This window comes from Marmota monax, unplaced genomic scaffold, assembly GCF_021218885.2.
Source record: "Marmota monax isolate L192 unplaced genomic scaffold, Marmota_monax_Labrador192_F-V1.1 WCK01_AAM20220418_F8-fsc00047, whole genome shotgun sequence".
Classification (NCBI taxonomy): domain Eukaryota; kingdom Metazoa; phylum Chordata; class Mammalia; order Rodentia; family Sciuridae; genus Marmota; species Marmota monax.
In genome coordinates this window covers 10,356,815-10,376,759 of record NW_026692072.1, presented here as the reverse complement: position 1 = coordinate 10,376,759, position 19,945 = coordinate 10,356,815, and the positions used below count along the sequence as shown (strand labels likewise).

The window sequence follows — 19,945 nt, the reverse complement described above, 5'->3', positions numbered from 1 at the left end:
TCTGGGTGTCTGGGGTGCAGTCGCCGTGGCTTGCTCCCGATCAGCATCCCTAATCCCGACACCTCTCAAGAGTGAGGGCGGTCCTCCTCCACACAGTGTCACAGCCGCGCTCAGGGCAGACACAGACCGCTGCCTGCGACACCAGCCCTGCTTTTGGTCCTCATGGAATTCCTGCAAGGTCCCCATGAGGTCCCCGTGCCCGTCTTTGTCAGGTGAGGCTGCCGTGGCTCAGAGAGGTTAAGGAATTTGTCCTAAGGCACAGAGCAAGTCCACGAAGAAACAGACACAATTGTCCTTAGCAGACACAAAAGCCAAGGGAGCGATTTCTCTCCGGGAAACTCCAGATTGAACAATTTCATCTTGGTGTCGGCTGAAGATGAGAAGGGACTTCAGGAGTTGACGCTGGGTGGCTGGGTTACTCTCCCTGCTGGGGTTTATTTCCCTAAGGAAGTGAGAACCTCAGCTCCCCATATGCCCCGGGCTCTGCCTCGTGTAAACTCTGAACCGTGAGGAGAGTTCACGGTCAAGTCCATGCAAGTGGAACCGGGCAGCAAATATGGGGCTGCGAGGGCCAGGAGCCTGCAGGTCCTTCCCCTTTGCTGTCCTCAGAAGAAGACCCTCCACAAAGTGCGATCCCACTGCTTCCTGCGGTTCTCTCTGCGAGCAGCGCCCGGGCGCCCGCACAGAGCGGCCTGCTAAAGGCCGTGCCCGCCCACGGTGGTTCCTCCCTTTGCAGGAAGCCCCCTGGACACACTGTCCACTCTGGTGGCCCTGCCCTCACAGGGCTCCTGCAGGTTAACTTGGTGAGGACTCCATGGATTGCAGCTGCTCTGAGAGGTTCGCTGAGGTCACCGGGACAGGCTGCTGACACACACCGGGGAGCGCCCGTCCCGCACCAGGGCTGCTCCCTGGGTCCCTGATCCTCTTCAACTTGCCAACTGTCCACAGTTGGTCTCGGGCCCCTGTGACGCCTGGAAGGAGGTTTACCCAGGCGGCTCCCGTCTCTAGGCTCTGAACCTCAACCTCTTATCCGCAAAACAGGAAGAATCCCATCCGCCCTGCAGAGGCGGTCCACGGACCGTGCCAGGGCCCACCAGCCTCCTGTGGGGTCCTCGGGAAGGAGAGCCAGTGTGGCTGTGCGCTGTGCTCCTCCCAGGGCTCTAAGACAGGCATACAGCCCCAGGCCAGCCGTGAGCAGTGACTGGGGACTTCTGAGGGCTGCAGAGAGCAGCCTCGTGAAGACCTGGTCATTCCCATCCCCTCAAAGTGTCCCAAGCACCTGGAGATCAGGGCCATGCGATCCCTGGCTTTGACCTGGGCAGAGAGGGGACACCCGTAGACACCTGGGCAGTGCCTGCTTTGGGCAGCACTTTGACTGCCTGCTCTGACTGGTGGGAACCATGGTTGGCCTCCCCAAGGTCATCCTGACCAGTGACAAGGGGTCACTGGAGGTTCCAGCTGTGCTCTGTCACCTAGCAGCAGTGGCCACAGGCAAAGCCCCGGCCCCCTGAGCCTCAGCTGCCCTGGGGGGTGGTGACGGTACCAGCCTACTTCACCAGGTGCCAGGAGCCCAGATGGTCCTGGGGGGCGAGCGGAGTTCTCCAAACCCCAACCTCCGAGCCCCGCGGGGGCCTGCGGCGTCCTGGGCACCTCCTGTCCCCTGACAGGAACGACTCCCTTCCCCGCGTCCAGGTGGCTTAGCCCTGCACCAGCTCCGGGCCACCGTGTGGGTGGGAAACGTGAGCAGGGAGGGGACTTGCCCAGGGTCACAGGGACACTAAGTAGCAAGTGTCCACAGCCCTCTGCCAGCAAGTCCTTGGCTGCCAGGGGAAACTGTCCCCGCTGCCCCTCTGGCCACAGCTCGCTGTCACTCAGCGAGCAGGAGGACCCAGTGAGTGCCCTTGGGGACAGAGGGCCCTGAGTCCAGGAGGGCAGTCCCGGCCCGGGGCCCCAGCGTGCAGAGGCAAGGGGAGGAAGATGCAGATGGAGGGACTCGTGAGCGTCATGAAGCCACCTTGAGAAGCCGCAGACACTTTGCGGCCATCACTGCCAGGGCCACAGTGTGGTCCAGACACGAACCAGGCCCGAGGGAAAGCCAGCAGCAGGGCCCGTGCCACCCGAGAAACGGTCTGTCAGAGGGACAAAGTCACCTGCCCCTCCTCCCTTCACCACCCACAGGGCTGGGGCTGGACCCTCGGTGACCCTCCCGTGGCAGGAAGGCCACATGAACAAAGCCCTTCACAGCACCCAGGCCAGGATGGCAAAGGCAGCTGGGGACAGGCAGCGGCTGTTCAGTGCTCCTGGTGCAGGCGGGGTTCTCGTGTGTCCCAGGTGACCCTATAATGTCCCCTGACACTTACTGTAGGAGCAACCTTTTGTGTCTCATCCCCAGTGCAAAATGGAGCCAGTCCCTGCCACACGACTCCCTGCCACATGAGTCCCTGCCATGTGAGTCCCTGTCATGTGATCCCTGCCACACAAGTCCGTGTCACGAGTCCCTGTCACATGGGTCCCTATCATACGAGTCCCTGCCACGCAAGTCCTCGCCACGTGAGTCCCCGCCACGTGAGTCCCCACCACGTGAGTCCCTGTCACACAAGTCCCTGTCACACGAGGATGCTACGCCAGCCCCTCCCGGATCTGGAACCGCACCTTCTCATCACCGTGGCTGGGACGACGACCGTCACCACGGGTATTCTTCATGCTACATTTTATTCACATGGTGCTCCACACTTGGACGGTACGTGCCGCTGGCGTCATTGGCGAACGACTTATAACAAAGAGTGTCCCAGTGTCGCCGAGAACCCAAGACCGAGCCTGCTGCTCCCTGGACCCCGTCCCTCACCGGCTGTGAGGGGCCACCCCCGTCCCCAGAGCCTCCGTTTTCCAGCTGGGGACATGGAGAGAAGGTCCTCACGGGTCCAGCCTGCCGGATGCTGCAGGTGTCCTCGGGACTTTGCTCGCCGTGGCGAAGCCCTGGGAGCTGGGGACACAGCACACGACAAGGCAGAGGGGGTGGCCTCCTCGAGACTGCTGTCCAGGGTGGTGGACAGAAACTATCACATGGGCTGTCACTGCCTGGAAATGACCGTGGGAAGGGAGGGCGTCAGTCCCCGGGGGTCCAACCCAGCCTGGGGGCAGAGCGGGGGCGCCGAGGTCTGGCTGCCACCTCCAAGTCTGACTTCTGGAGAGGCTGTGGTCGACGTGGCGGCTGCAAAGCGAGAACTGATGGCTTTTAGAGAGAAACGGGGTAAGAAGATGACTCTGGAAGAGAAGGCCTGGGAGTAGGGGGAGCCGCTCCCCTGGACACACTGCAGGACACTGGCCCAGGTGGGTACTGGCCGGGAGTTAGCTATTGCTCCAGACCCCGAGCGTCACCCTACAGTCCCCTTCCCCACACGCCCTCCCTAGGTAGGAAAAGGAGGGTCATGTCCCCCCAAAGGGCTTCTGAAGACTGAGCACTGTGGCCACTGACTGTCCACTCAGCTGGTCAGCACCCAACCCACTGGTCACTGAATCACTGCTGTCTCGTGAGGGTCACAAGAGAGGCCCCCAAACAGCACCTCATCTCTGCCCTCACCCACAATGCTGGGCCCTGACTCCGCCCAGGCCAGCTTCTGGGATCCAAGGAAGTGTCCCTGGGGGAGGTGCCCAGCACTGAGTCCCCAAGGCGGGCTGAGGTGGCCGCGTGGACAGCCGGGAACAGCCCAGGTGAGGGCGACTCCAGGGGAAAGGGTTCCAGCGCTGGCCGACGGCGAGGAGCGAGGCGGCACGAGGCCCTGCGGCCACGGCAAGGGCTCTGGGGTGGGTCCCAGGAGTTCTGGGACGATTCGGGGACACTGCCAAGAGCTCTCTGGCTGTGGGCAAGGAGTGGGCTTCACAGGACCACAGGGACCCGAGGAAGCGAGTCCTCAGAGGTGGCCGCGGTGTGTCCTAGACACAGGGGTGCTGAGGGCAGCTTTTCTATTCGTTTCCGTAAGTGTCTTTTCTGATTTTTAACTTTGAAATGATGGATGAATATTAAGTTTTCAAGACAGGGTTTGGCTCTGCTGCTCAGGCTGGATTCAAACTCTGTTCTCGTGTGATCCTCCTGCCTCAGCCTCCCCAGCAGCTGGGACTACAGGTGCCTGCCCCCTTCTCCGGCTTTAACGCTGCTTCTGATGAGCAGAAGTTTTTAATTTTAATGAAGTCCAGTTTATCAAGTTTTCCCTTCACAGTTCTAACATCCTGACTCCATGCCTACTGCAAGGTCGTGGAGATAGTCTCCATGTTTACTACTAGAAATTAAATAATTCCTGTAACTCAATAATAAAAAGGAAAAGAATCCAATAAAAACTGGGCAGAGGACTTAGACAGATATTTCACCAAAGAAAATATTCAGAGGACTAGGGGCCCAGTGAAGGACACTCAGCCTCACAAGCTGAATAGGGAGGTGCCGAGTCAAATCACAATGAGCCAGGCGCAGTGGGGTACACCTGTAATCCCAGTAGCTCGGGAGGCTGAGGCAGGAGGATCATGAGTTCAAAGCCAGCCTCAGCAACTCAGCAAGGCCCTAAGCAACTCAGTGAGACCTTGTCTCTATATAAAATACAAAATAGGGCTGGGGGTGTGGCTCAGCGATCAAGTACCCCGAAGTTCAATCCTTGGTACCCACCCCCAATAATGATAATAAAAAATAAAATAAAATTACAATGGTATGACTCTGCAGCTGGTAGAATATCTAAAATTAAAAGACTATGTGATTGTTGACCGGGATGTGGAGGGACTGGAGCTCTCATACACAGCTGGAAGGTAAAATGGGACAACATTTGGTTTTAATGAGTTAAACACATAACTACTCTATGATGCAATTATTGCACTCCAGGATATGTACCCAAGAGAAAAGAAAATGAGCATCCACACAACATCTTTAACATTCCCAGCAGCTTGGTTACAGAGTAGCCTAAACTCTGAAACACAAAGGCCCTGGAAGGGTAAATGGATAAACTCTCACACAAACACAAGAAGGAATATTACTCAGCAATAAAACGTAATAAGCAACATGAAACTGAGCGAAGGAAGGAACATTCCATTCATGTAACGTTCTAGAACAGGAGAGCTATTCCATGGGGATAGAAAGCACTGCCGCCTCTGGGGAAAGAACAGGAAGTGATTGGGAAGCGGCATGAGAGAACTTTCTGGATTGTCGGAAAGCGTTCATATTCTGATTGGACTGTATGTAGACACGGTCGAGATGGATTGAACGGTGCAGTTTAGATCTTCATAAAAATGTCATCTCCATAAGGTATTTGGGGAGAAAGAAAAACAGTTGTTGGATGAATGGGTGTGGAAGCACTTGGACGAGTTCAAAGGGCTCTATGGAAGAGAAGTCAGGTGCACACAGTGCTAGAAGATTCTAATTATTCTCCATCCAACAGAGATCTCGTGACCTACTGTGCGCTCTCACAGCCTCTGGAGCAACAAAGACGGATCTGATAGTGTCTCTCCATCCATCAAGACGCTAACAGGCGTCCTGAGTGCCGTGTGTGCCCGTGTGGGCCTCTCCCTCCCCCGGAGGCGGGCCATCGGGTTTTCCAGGGGCCAGTTAAAGGGTTCAAACATTAAAAAAAAAAGCAGTTCAGCCACCTCTTGGCAGCCCTCGGCAGCCCCGGCACCTGGACCTGCTGCACGAACCAGGTGAGGAGACTCGGGTAGGTGTCCGAGAGGTTTTCCAAGTGGTCACCAACAGGCCTCCCTGTCCCTGGCCTACAGGCAGGGTGGGCCTGGCCAGGGGCCCTCCAGCAAGGCCACGGCCACAGGACGACTAAGCACCATCTCTGGCTGCTTCTGCCCTTGGCGGAGACCTCCATTACCCCGTGTGCTGAGCCAATCTTTCTCAAGTGCTTTCTCTTAAAGGAAAAGAAAAAAGTAAGTGACCGACCACGCCGCACAGTGGGGACGCTGCGCAGGTTTAAAGACTCAGCAGAGCTCTTCACAGGCCCCAGGAAGCTGCCGCCCGTGTTTTAAGGAGGCTGAAGACAAGATGGGCCCTGAGTTCCCATCAGCATCTGAAAGCACTGGGCTCGCAGAGTCTCTGAGCAGTGTGGAAGTTTCTGGTCTTTCCCTGGCCCCAGAATCCCAGGGTAAAGGCTGCTCCCATGTCAAGTGACGGGGTGAACTGAGAATGCAATCAAGAGGGGACTGCCTGGGACATTCACGGCTATGGCTCAGCGCCCATGTGCTGGGGAGGGAGGGGAGGAGGCCTTGGGAACCCAGGGGAAGCCATGCACAGGGGAGGCCCTGAGGTCAGTCCTGGGGCGGCTCCCAGAAGGCTTGGCCAGAGGCCCTCTCAGGGACCACAGGGTCACCTCAACTCCCCTCTGGCTCTGCAGGACCTGGAACATGGGCTGTGGCTCACTGGCCAGATGGGGTCAGTGACATATAATCTTATCTAGACACATGGGCTGGGAGACCAAGACCAGTGTCCCTTGGGAACCCTGTGTGATCCCTGCCTGAGTACTGCAGCCAAGGACAGGTGGCTGCCTGCTCGCTGTCTGTCTGAAGGAGATGAGGTGGCCTTGCTCTTGGGTTCTGCTCCCAGAGGCCAGATCTTAGCTTCCTGGACCACCAGGGTCTCCCCAGGACCCCTCTGAGCACCAGGTGTAGCATGTACACACTCCGACTTTGTAGAAAGAATAGATAAATAAACACGGGCAGGGGCTGGGGATGTGGCTCAAGCGGTAGCCCGGGCCTGGCATGCGTGTAGCCCGGGTTCGATCCTCAGCACCACATACAAACAAAGATGTTGTGTCCGCCGAAAACTGAAAAATAAATATTAAAATTCTCTCTCTCTTTAAAATAAATTATAAAAAATAAAATAAAATAAAATAAACACGTGCATTAACACACGCTGGCTAGCACTGGAATGGTCCCTGTAAATCAAGCAAGCCGTCCCTCTGCACAGTGCACAGGTGAGGAAATGGAACATGGAGAAAAGAAGCAATTTCCTCCTCGTGCATCGTGGCCAAGGCCACCCTAAGATCCAGCCGTCCACCGCGAGGCCCTGAGCCCATGAGTGCTCCTGGTATTGATTGGCAATGCCTGCTGGGCTCCTTGCCTGGGGACCACTGGAGCTAACGATGGTGCTGCAACTGATTAGTGATGTCTGCTGGGGAAAAGGGAGGGCCCGTGACAATTGGGTTTTCTCCTATTTGCTCCTCCTGGCCTTAAGGACAGGAGTGATGCCAACGAAGCCTTCCCCCTGGAAAGGGGCAGATTTGCCCGTGCAGCCCCTTATGCAGGAGGAACCCCCATTTCCAGCTCTTGCTCCTCCCACTTCCTCTTACACCAGAAGATTCAATGCCCCCCAAAACTCCCATCCCGTCATAGCTGTGACGGGTCACTTCTGCTGTCCCCCAGCCTGGCTTGCCCTTTCCGATGGGAAAAAAAGTCCTTCAAGGCCATTGCCTGGTACCTACTTCTGCTGACTAAGCCTTCCCCAGAGTCCTGCAGAGAAAACCCACCAGGACCGAGGTGCTCACCTTGGTCGCCCCCACCCCAGTCAGGGCTCTGTATACAGTAGGTGCTCAATAAACGCATGGTGCATTAAGTTGGCATGTCTACCAGCCTCCTCGCCTGGAGCTGGCAGAAAGACCACAAGTAGCTGCAAAAAGAAAAGGGAAGGAGGTGGGAGAGGCGACAGGGACCGCGGCGTGATCTATTGACGGTGGGAGAGGAGAGAGAATGAATTCATTTCCTCTCTGTAGTAATTTGCCTGTAAATATTCACAAACCATGCAATTGCTCTCAGCCTCCCCATTAAAGATAAATGCATAAATAAAGCTACGGCCCAGGGGCTTTGCACACGGCTGCTGCTCCTCTCCGACAATACCAGAGTGACTATTTAATTGGCTGCAAAGTCCTTGCCCCGAAGCATCTCAGGGGTATCCCAGGGGTGCGTTCAGAAGTGGGTGACCCGCAGGGGAGGCAGAGGCCAGGCAGGAGGAGGTGCTGGTCACTGGTGAAACGAAGCAGATTTGCTCAGAAGACCCAGGGTGTGACTAACCCAGTGCCCCGAGGGACCACACAAGGTGGCCTCATTTGGCAGGGTTTGGCTTGGCAAGGTGTCCTCCCCACCCCACACTGCCCCCCAGGAGGGCTCAAGGGTCATACACAGACAGTGTCGGCTGCATCTCTGGATCAGAACAAAAGCAGCTGCCTCTGGAAATGCTGGAGGTCCCTGGCCCATGGGGAGAGGACGGAGGGTCCCAAACAGAGGCCTTTCCAGAGCCACCACCCCTGGCCGGGCTGGGAGAGAGGCCTCATGAGGCTCGGGCCTCTCCCAAGTTACCTGCAGCTCCCTCTCAGCGCCTTTCCTTGGGACCGGGACAAGAGGAGCTTGGGGAGGGGCAAACACCCACCTGCCAGTCAACGGACCCTCCTCCCAGCATGCCCTGCAAACTCCCAGGAATGGACCCAGAGCCCGTCCCGTCCAGATGCCCAGAGCAGCATGGCTGAGCTGCACCCTCCTCACCAAGGCCTGGCGCGACAGTGCCCAGCCCCACCAGGCACATGCCTTGGGACAGGCTCCCTGCCTTGGAGTCCTCACAGGGACCCTCAGAGACTGGTCACTCTGAATGAGAAACTGAGGTCCAGAACTACCCAGGGAGCCGGGGAAAGAGTGGAGATTCAAACCCAGGCTTTGGGGCCACAGGATCTGAGCACAAAATCCCCCAGGCACAGAGGAGGAGGGATGGGAAGAGGCTGGAGGCAGGCCCGGGGCGGGGTGTGTACGGATTTGAGGGGTGCTGTCTCCTTTCAGCAGATGAAGGCCCTGGCCTCTGCTGGCCTTGGGACCCGCTTCTCACCTGCCAGAGGTGACTTGGGCAGGTCCTTTCCCAACTGGACCTCAGTGTCCCCACCCACATGATGGACTTCTACTGCCCCTGCTGGGCCCTGGCTCGAGCCACTGGGGAGACGGTGAGGTGGGGGAACACACGAGGCAGCGCCCCCCACGGCCCCAGAGCCCAGCACCAGCCGGGTGAAGCCCGCCGTCCCAGCAGCTCGCTGTCCCCTGCAGCAGCCTTGCCAGCAGAGAGACTCAGTTATGGTCATTATGGTGCACTTAGGAGACCAGGGGCAGGCCGAGGCATCTTAGGAAGACCGGCACAAGAGGAGCTCAATGGGAAGGCGTCCTGCGTAAGCCCGGTTAAACAGAAACCCCGTTTAACCACAGGCAACAGCCTGTCTCCCCGACTCCGTCACTCGGGGCTTTTTTTCTAACCGTCTGCCACTTAGCTTTATATTTTTATCACCCTAGAGCTGCCTCGGAATTAAAAATAAATTCATTGATGAGGAGAAGGGCGTTGCTAACCTCTGTGGTTCGCAGCCCTGGGCCAACATCCTCAAGCCTGGCTCCTTCCCACACAGCAAGGAGAGCACGACGCCGTTCTTGCTCTCAGCTACGCCAAGGTGCAGGTGGGTGCCAGAGGAGGCAGCTCCGTGTCCCCGAGAGGGAGCGCTGAGTCACAGTCCCCCCGGGCCAGCAAACCCGCGTGTGCAGTCATAGGAGGCTGGGGGTGGAATGGGCCTCCAGGATCTCCAAGTGTGCCAAGCTGCAGAGCTCGGATGGCAGGTGCCAGGGGAGGTATGACTGAGAGATGGAGAGGTTCAAGTTAGGGAAATGAGAAAGAAAATCCATTAGCAGAGAATTTTCTCCACCATTAGAGGAGGAGCACTGACTACACACATTGTGGGATGTTCCCAAAGGGTTCCATATTTAAGATTGGTCCCCGGCTCCGTGCTGGTGAAAGGTGGTGGAACCTAGAAGGGGTGGGGCCTGGTGCAAGGTCTTCAGGTCCTTGGGGACATGCCTTCGACCCCCTTCTCTCCTGCTCTTTTGCTCCCTGACCATGAGGCGAGCAGTTTTTCTCTGCACATGACCCCTCCAGGATGCGCCACCAAAGGCCCCAATAACAGGGCCAACTATCATGGACTGAAATTCCCAAAACCATGAACCAAAATAAACCTTTGTTCTTTATAAGTTGATTGTCTCGGGCATTTGTTATAGTCACAGAAAGCTGCTTTGAACACACGCGCTTAAAAGCTACGGCCAGCCCAGGGCGGGCTTCCAGGTGAAACACAGTTTCAATTTCAGGTCAATGACCACCTTCCATGTATGTGCCAAATGGTACGTGGAGCACATATCGTGTGGGACGGACTTGCACTAAAAATTTATGCATTGCTTAAACCGAGTTCCAATTCCACCGAGCGACCTGGATGTTATTGGTAGATCTGGAAACTACTGCCAGGAGCTTCCGGCTGCGTGTTGGCCAGCAGGGCTCCCGTGACCCTGTGATGGCCAGGAAGGAACCACACACACTGTCCTGCAGTGGGGGATGGTGCAAAGAAAAGCAGGAAGCGAACAGAGCGGACGTTCCGATGGCCCCTCGGCGGGCACACATGCCCGGCCGAACAAAGGCAGGAAGCTGGGGCCTCTCGGCTGGAGGGAATGGAAGGGCCTCGCCTCCGTCTTCCGAGCTCTCCGAGTTGTTGTTTTATTGCCTTAACAATAACAGCGGCACACGCAAGCTGTGCTCCTGAGAGGGACCTTGCTGATCTGTCACACTGTGAGCGCTCTGAGATGGCGGCTGGGAGCGTTAATCTCCACATGCCAAAGAGGGTCCAGGGAATGGCGGAGGCTGGGGAAGAAGCGCGCAGTGGGGGCGGGAGGCCGAGGGAGCCCTGGTACCAACCCAGCCGCCACAGCCTCAGCGGGAAGGTGACCTCCAACCGTGACCCCCCAGGGGGGTGCAGCCAGCTCCGCTGCCCAGGTCCCTTGCTCTCTCCTGGCCTGGACATTTACTGCCTGGCCCCGAGTTCAAGTTCAGATTAAACAGCTGCCGTGCTCCTACGAAGACTGGTCTTTGAAGTCTGCGAGGAAGATCTCAGCCCCAAAGGGACCTTTCCTACCAAAACACCTCTCTGGGGAGTCTAGCAGGAAATAAAAACAAACCCCTGGGTTCTTCTCCCCGGCATTTATGAGATTTTTAATTAGAACAGCTGCTTCACAGACTGTGCTGCTGGGGAGGGAGCAGGGGGCAGAGACCCAGGCAGGGATGGCGCTGAGGCGGGGACCAACGGGGGGGGGGGGGGGACCACTGGGCTTTGGGAAGGGTCTTTGGCCATCTGAGCTCTGGGCCAGCGCCGCGTCACTGGCAAGTTTTGATGGAGGACACGCCCATCTCAGATGGGCACGTTCGAAACCCTTAGCCTCTAAAACGCTCTGCATTAACGTTCACTCCAAGGACCTTGGCCCCCGGACCCTTGGGGACACACGTTCATTTCAAGAGCGTCCAGAACCCCTGGAGGGCTCTTCGTGCAGTTCAGATCCCCAGCCCCATGGCGCAGCCGTCCCTGAGCGTGAATGATGAACTGAAAATGATGGATCTGAAATAAATGATGGCACAGTGAGGTAGGGACAAGCACACGGAGACGGGGTTGCTGCCAACACTGCCACCCTCTGTGCAAAACATCCTCCAAACGTCACAGTGTCACTTTCAGAAGTGACGTCTACGAACATAAATATTCAAAAACGTTTATGTTTTCTCTCTTTTCCCAAAATCGTCCATGGACGTAACTAAAAGGTGTCCCCCTCTTGTTTGCTTTCCCTTCTTGATGACGTGATGCTCTTTACGGGCGAGGTCACGCAGACCAGGTTCACCGCACGTTCCACGATGGCTCCTTCCCAACCAGGGTCAGAGCTGATCTGACTTCACCATCACCATTAAAATAGACTTCCTCTTGTCCAACCAGGGCCAGGGACACACGCCTGTAACCTCAGTCCCTCAGGAGGCTGAGGCAAGAAGGTCCCAAGTTCAAGGACAACCTGGGCCATGAACCCAGAACCTGTTTCAAAACAAAAAAGGCTGGGGATGCCGCTCAGTGGCAGAGCAGCCCTGGTTGATGCCCAGCGTGCAGGATAATAATAATCATGATGATGATGACGATAATAATGATCTTTTAGTACAGAAACGCAAGTATTAAAAGATCATCCCCCTGGGTGTGAAGCACCCTAGAGAGAGTTTTACGTGTCCAGGTGACTGGGTCACGGGGCCCAGCATCTGGACAGACATTGTCCAGGGTGGTCTGTGAGTGTGGCTCCGGCTGAGATTACATCTGTATGTGTGAGCTGAGTGTCCCCAGTGTGGGTGGCTTCGTCCAATCAAAGACCTGAAGAGAACAAGGAACCTCAGGGCTGTGGCTTGAATGTGTCCCTCTGAGACTCAGTGGCCAGTGTGGCGGTGTGAAGGGCGGGGCCTTGGGAGGGGATGGGACAAGGGCACTTCTCCCACCCACAGGACGGAGGTCACCCTTAAAGAGGCTTCGGCCTCACCCCGTCCTGGCCCTTCTGCCTTCGGCCATGTGAGTAGCCAGTGTGTCTTCCCACGGGAGCACACAGCCCTCACCAGACAATCGAACCCGAATCCTGTGTCCACATCCTGCACTTCCCGGACTCCAGAGGGAGGGACAGTAAACGTGTTCTTTTCCCATCGTCCAGCCCCGGGGGTTTGTTGTGGCAGCACAAAATGGACAGCAACGGCTGCCCCAGAGTGAGAGGGAAGCTGGACTCTCAGACTTCTTGAGCTGGACACTGGTCATCTCCTGCCCTTGGGCTGGAACGGACACCACCAGCTCTCCTGGGTCTCTGCCTGCCCACTGCAGAGCTGGGGACTGGTCAGCCTCCACAGTCCTGTGAGCCAAGGTTCCACCACACACACACCACACACACACACCACTCACCACACACACCACACACACCACACACACACACCACACCCACCACACACACATCACTCACACACACACCACACACACACACCACTCACACACACACATACCACTTACCACACACACCACACATACACATCACTCACACACACACACACCACACACACCACACACACCCACATCACTCACACACACACACCACACCACACACACACCACACACACATCACTCACACACCATACACACACACACCCCCCCACACACACACCACACCACACACACACCACACACACATCACTCACACACACACCACATACCACACACACACACACACCACACACATCACTCACACACCATACACACACACCACACAGCACACACACATCACTCACACACCATACACACACACCACACACCCCACACACACCACACACCACACACACACATACCACACACACATCACTCACACACCACACACCACACACACACACACCACACCCCACACACACCACACACACACACCACACACCACACCATACACGCACCACACCACACACACACACACACTCACACACACCACTCACACACCACACACACCACACACACACACACACACACACACACACCCCATGCCATTGGTTCTCGGTTCTGTTTCTCTAGAAAACTCTTAACATCCACCAGATGTGGCCCTGCCCCGCCCATCGCTCTGTCCCCAGCGCTGACGAGCAGGTTGGGGATGGGAAGTGACCCAGCTCTGCCCACACAGGGAGCAGGGACGCCCAGGCCTGGCCCTCACAACACACAGGGGACCTGTGGGGGAAAACCACGAAACCGTGATCGAAGAAACCGCGAAGAAGGAGTGGAGTCAGTGCGCGTCTGAGGCAGAAGGTTCCAGCTGTCAGGAGGTCAGAGCTCCCCGCTCCGTCCAACCACTGACCCAGAGTTCCCCAAGTCATCAGGCGGCTCTCAACAGACGGAATCCGAGGTTCACACCATGAGGGACCCAAAGGGCCAGCCCAACGCTGAGGGACGCAGAGACGGGCATTTGACACGGAGACGCACACACAGCCACGCCGTCGGAACTCTGCCATCGGCACAAGAACGGACAGTGCCACGTGGACCCTCCACATGCAGTCACCTGGCACTTGACAAAGAGCAGAGTCAACACAGCAGGGATGAGAGAGTCCCCAACAAGTCACACCGGAACGATTGGAAATCCACATGCAGGGCCATCGCTGCAGTCACCTGGACGCAGACCTTGCACCTGCCCAGAAATGAACTCCAATGACCCAGACCTACAGGTCACAAGGAGACCTGCAGAATTCCTAGAAGCCGACCCAGAAGAAAGTCCAGATGACTCTGGGTGGGGGACAGTGTCCGGAAAGAGGTCAAAGGCGCAAGCTGTGAAAGAAGTCATTGGGCAGCCGGGAAAGTCACTGTCAAGGGCACCTAAGACAAGCCCCAGGTGGTGCTTTGGCTGGGAAAGGACTCTCATTGGAAAGACCAAAGAACTTGTAAAACCCAACAAGAGGGCAACAAGCCCCCCACTAAGAAGCAGCAAAAGTCCCAGACACACACGGGACCAGAGACGTCCAGGGGGCAACAAGAGGCTCCAAGGAAACCAGGTCACCGCACATTTATTAGAAAGGCCAAAATGCACACCCTGGAGACACCCCGGGCGCTGTCCAGCAGGGCACAGGGACTTCAAGACACTGTGGCCATTTCTTATAATCCCAGAGCTGCTCTGACCCTGCAATTCAGCAACTGCGAGTTGAACACTTAGAGCCACAAACAACCTGAGCACAGGGGCTGACAGCAGCTCGTCCTAAGTCCTCAAATCGGGAAGCAAAAAGACATCCTTCTGTTGGGGACAGGGAAAGCGATCGTCGCACATTCAGGAAATGGAGCACGGCTCACTGCGAAGAAGGCACGGGCTCAGAGGCACGGTCCTGACAGCTGAAATACGGAAGCCACCCGGCGTCCATCGCTAGTGGATCGACAAGAAGAATGCAGTGTGCACACAACATGGAGTATTAGTCAACCCTAAAAAGGAGGGGATTCCAGAACACGCTACACCACGGGGACCTTGAGGGCGTTAGGCTAACTGAATAAGCCCCTGTGAAGGAAAAAGAAAAGATAAAGAACAGAGGGTTCTCTTATCTGAGGTAGTCAAGGGGCAGGGAGGCGGAGGAGGGGAAGCGCAGAGCATGTCTGGGACAGTGGAACTGTCCTGCGTGGCACCGTGATGGTGCACACACGTCACTGTACGTTTGCCAAAACCCACAGAACCACAACCCCAAGGGAGCCTCGGTCAGCGACGCTCCTGTGACAGCGATGTCTCGGGTCATCAGTTATGGTACGTGACCCACTGTGGCGCAGGTGTGGACCTGGAGGACACGGGGAGCCTAAAGTGCTCCAGAAGGTAAGGTGACTTATGGGGGGTACCAGGGACTGAACTCAGGGGCCCTCGACCACTGAGCCCATCCCAGCCCTGTTTTGTATTTTATTTAGAGACAGGGGCTCACTGAGTTGCTTAGGGCCTCGCATTTTCTGAGGCTGGCTATGAACTTGCAATCCTCCTGCCTCAGCCTCCCCGGCAGCTGGGAAGACAGGTGTGCACCACCGGGCCCCACTAAGTAACCTGATTTTTTAAAAATTCAAAAGCAGCAGAGTCCAGAGCCTAATCTCCCTCCTGGACCCCACAAGTCCCTTCTTCCCTAACGGAGGAGTTACCATTGCCCACCCCCGAGCTCAGGGACAGTGGTTCTGTCCCCTCCCTCCAGCGGCTCCGGGAGCATGGTCAATGTCAGCAGCGGACCCAGCAGAGCCCCGGCCACGGAGGCTTCTCACTTGATTTGTAAGGGTCCATTCAAATATTCCATTTTCTATTTGCCAACTAACAAAGGCGCAGCCGACTAGGGCTCAAGACCGGCAGCCGAGGCTGCTCCCCGGTGTTCAGAGCCCGGTGGCCTTGGGCCGGTCACTTTCCACCCTCCGATGCGGACATGGCATCTGGAGGTGGCGTCCGTCGTCCTCCCCTCCTCGCCACAGTTGCTCTGTGTGACTCTTCTCCAGCCGAGATTCTCGCTCTGGATTTACATCGTTATTAAAAACGATCACGAAGCCTGCTCGGGGCAGTTCCCGCGGCTCACACGGAAGAGCGGCCACGTGGTCAGCAGGCACAAGGCCTGGGTTTGGTCCCTAGCTCTGCAAACGAGGATGATGATGATGCACAACTCACAAGGAACCAACGGCCTCAACAGAAGAGTTAATCTATAAAACTCCCAGAAGAAAACACAGGGGTAAAAATTCACGGCCTTGGATTCGGCAGTGGCTCCTGGGTGGGACCAAAAGCTTGAACAACAGAGAGACCTCGTAAACTGGAGCCTGGAGTGGCTGCGCCTAGTGGGCCCCTCCGGCCACCTGCTTCCTGTCCTCAGATCTCAGGATGCTCCAGCAGCTGCCTGCGGGGAGATAAGACCCTGGGCACTTCCCTTCTGCCTGAGCTCCGGACCTGGGCATGCTTGGTGCAGAACTTGGGAAGAGTGCCACCACGGGTAGGGGACTACGCACTCAAGAGGCGCCACTGTGGGTGCAGACGGTGCCTTTTTAGGTGTCTGGGCTACTGGAGGAGCTGTGGTCACACACTGTTCCTGGCACAGGAGTTGCCCGGAGTCACTTACAACTTCTGGGAAGCCCAGGTGGCCCCACTTGGGAAGAGCACGTTGTTGCTCCCCGGGGGGGTGGGGAGACCATGGGAGTCAAGTGTCAGCTGTCGGGTAGAGGCCAGGAAGACTCTTCAGGCCCAAGATGGCCCTGAGCCCCAGGATGTCAGAACAGAGTTGACACAAGCCAGGTCCCTCTTGCAGCCGTTTTTAGACCCTGAGCAGAGAGAGGCATGCATCCCCATGGCAACCTCCCTGTTGGTGACAAATACCCACTCTTACAATCCCCAGAGCCCGGGCCTCTTCAGGGAGGTCACCCTGGGAAGCGGCACACTGCCCCCACACGTTAAAGCAAACCCAGGGATTCCCACGGTGGTGACCTTGCCCTCACGACTGCCTGGCGAGACACGTGCCATGCGCCTATTTCACAGATGAGAAGACCGAGGCTGGAGAAGACCACTCGCCCTAAGTCAAACAGCTACTGGGGGGCAGAGCTGGGACCTGCCTCCATCCCCTGGCTCCAAAGCCCCAGCAAGCTGCTTCATGAGCACCTTATGTTTTCCCTGTCACGAACATTTTCCTGTTTCCAGGTTAACCAGAGAGGTGGGCTAAGGCATGAGGCTCCCTGGCCCCCCTCAAGGTAAACTGAGAGCAACACACCCGCCCCCACCTGTCCCCCCACCCCCCGCTGCTTTCTCTGTGTTTAAAGAGATCCTTTCCCCATGGAGAAGCCACCCAGGGGAAACGGCCAGCAGGCACCTTCTGATGGACAGAGCCAGGCAGGACTCGGCCCATGATAAGGCCTCTGCTTCCCGCAGCCTCTGCCAGGAGGCCTGCAGTTAAGATTCCGACTCATCGGGCTGCAGGACACAGAGGCCGTGGGGCACGGACAGCCACACAGGCCGCCGTCCGTCCGCTGGAGCCTCAGCCTGGCCCTGCTTTGCCGGCCACCTGCCTAGACTGCGGTGGCTCCAAAGGGAGAGGAGGGGAACAGCCCGGGCGCCGCCGGCTCTCTCCACGGCAGGCAACCGGCTCTCCTGGAGCTGCCAACGGCCTCCCCTATCTGCAGCCTCCCTCCGCGTCCTCCTCTCTCCCACACCCCCGCCACCTCCTCCTGGTCAGCTCTGGTCCGGAACCTCAGAAATGGAGGACGTGAGGGGGAAACAGTCACATCCCGGCCACCGCATTTCACAGGGAGAAGACAGATGGCTCCTAGGACACACTGTGGCCGAGGCCGGCCAGAGGCTGGACACCTGGTTCCTCACTCAGGACCCTCCCGTGAGGCCACGCAGCTCATCGCCAGTCCTGGGGCCGTGGGCAGCCGGAGCCTCGGGAGAGAGCAGGGCTTTCCCATTCCCAGCCGCGTCCCAGAATCTGGTGACCATCCTGGTCCTTGTGCGTTTAAACCCGATCAGGGGGCCCTGGGCGGGGCAGTAGGCACCATCCTAAGGAGGTTTCCTTCTCTGACCCAGGACTGGGTGGGCGTGGGAGGGGGAGGGGAGGAGAGGGAGCTGCCCTGGACACAGCTCCTGGATCCACATCCTGGATCAGCTCTTGGCCCTTTGCCCCTTCCCTAAGTTGACATCTAGGGATGGGACAAGGAGTGAGGCAGCCCGGGTTCAGAAATGATGGGTTTGCCGAGCAGGAAGAGGACAGAGGATTGGACCCGTTATTTATTTATTTATTTGGTCACTGGGGATTGAACCCACTGAGCTACATCGTCAACCCTTTTATTTTATTTTTTTTATTTTGAGACAGGGCCTCTATAAGTTGCCCAGGCTGGCCTCCAACTTGCAGTCCTCCTGCCTCAGCCTCCCGAGCAGCTGAGATTACAGGCCCACACCACTCTGAGATGAGACGGTTTTGTTTGTATAACCAAGATGCCGACCTCGGTGTTTTTAGATCCTACCTCTTCCGACTGGCCTCTTTCCCTTTCGGTCCACAGGTGACAAGATCCCCTCGAGGTCTCCTTCTGCTGGTGGCTTCAGGATAAACTCCTGAGGGAGAAGAGAGAGAAAGGCAGGATCTGTGAGGCTTGTGGCTTCTGCACCATTTCTGCCCAGCTGTGGCTCCCACTCCCCAGGGCCCGTGCTCCCATTCTCTGAGGTGCAGAAAGCAGACGGGGACTCGGAAGCCAGACCTCAGCACCCAGCCCCACCACGGCTTCCAGGGATGTCCCCAGGGCCCATGGATTGGGGTACATTTCCAGGCCTCCCAGGGGAGCCCACGGCATCCAGGATGACAGTGGACATCACCCGTCCCCTGCGTCCCTTGGCCTCTAGCTAGAACACCAACACCCTGGTGTGGGAACTCCAGTTCCTCAGGCTGAAACTGGGCTCTCTGAGTCGTGAAAACCACAGAGCACCCGTCGGCGCCTAATGAATGCCGCTCTCCCTGTTCGAGGGAGAAGCCATGGGAGCAAAGGTCTTGGGTGGTAAAGAAGAACTCAGCCCCAGACGGAGTCCTCTGTCTCTTTGAGGGGAAGTTCCCAGGTGGCAGGGGAAAGATCCAGTTCACGGTGACAGGGACGCACAGCTGCCCGCTGAGGCTCAGGCCAGCAGCCGGGACCAGCAGGATCTCAGACAGCCAAGAAAGCAACAGGCAGCCCACAGCCAGGCCCTCCCGGCCCAGGTCCTTCGGCAGCGAGGATGACTGCGCAAGGCCAAAGGAGGAGTCCCGGGTCAAGTTCACGTCGCCTTGATGATAAGGTCGAGAACCCGAGAAAGACCCTCCGCCTTAGGGAAGAGGATGGGAGCTCGGAGGAGGTGGTAACGTGGCCCGGGCGCCAGCCACCGCCAGCCAACCTGCCGCAGGGCCACCCCTGCAGTGGGGTCCCTGACATCCACGTGCCCCCACAGGAAGGTCCTCAGAACGGTCAACAGTGGGGAAGCAGGGCTGGGCCAGAGGGCGGGGCACGGTTTCATTTGTGCCTCAGTGGCCCATCCAGGCTGCGTCAGCCACCCCCTCACACACACATGTGCGCACACACGTCATTCTCATATTACCCACCCACCCTATGTAGCAGAATGTCCTTTGGAATGGGACTTTGCAGACTTCCCCACCCAATCACACCCGTGTGCGCATGCGCCTACGTGGGCCTGGCCCGCAGAGGCGTGGCTTTCCACCTCGGATCTGAGCCCACTCGTTCTACGTGCCACACGTCGGTGGTGATGAGACTTGGGCACCCGGGAGTGGAAACCTTCCCACGTCCCTGAGTCTTTTCCGTAGCGGCAACGATCCCGCCGCGGGTGTGGACCAAATCTATTGACCGTTCATTTGTCACAGTGCTACGTGGGGTGTGTCCATTCCGGGCCACTGGGACCTGGCTGCCACGACCGGGTGCCCACGTCTGCACACCTCATTTGGATAGATGCCACACGTGGCTTCCTCAAATGCTGGATGGATTCACAGCAAATCACGGGGCATAGAGCCTCTGGGCTGGGTGGTAAGTTTGAACCCCGGGCTCTGCCTACAGAAGGGCTTTCCTGGTCACTTCCCTGCTGCGTGGCGGTG

The 19,945-nt window shown here is 57.3% G+C and overlaps 1 protein-coding gene across 5 annotated transcripts in view; it reads right to left on the bottom strand.

Annotated features, from left to right (window-relative positions):
* Positions 1–19,945, bottom strand: part of Tspan18 (tetraspanin 18) — a 151,158-nt gene that overhangs the window by 104,331 nt on the left and 26,882 nt on the right. For all 5 annotated transcript variants that reach the window (XM_058583476.1, XM_046456484.2, XM_046456461.2 and 2 more), the window contains exon 2: positions 18,342–18,429. The gene's annotated coding sequence lies outside the window, so the exon portion shown is untranslated. The remainder of the gene's footprint in view (positions 1–18,341; positions 18,430–19,945) is intronic.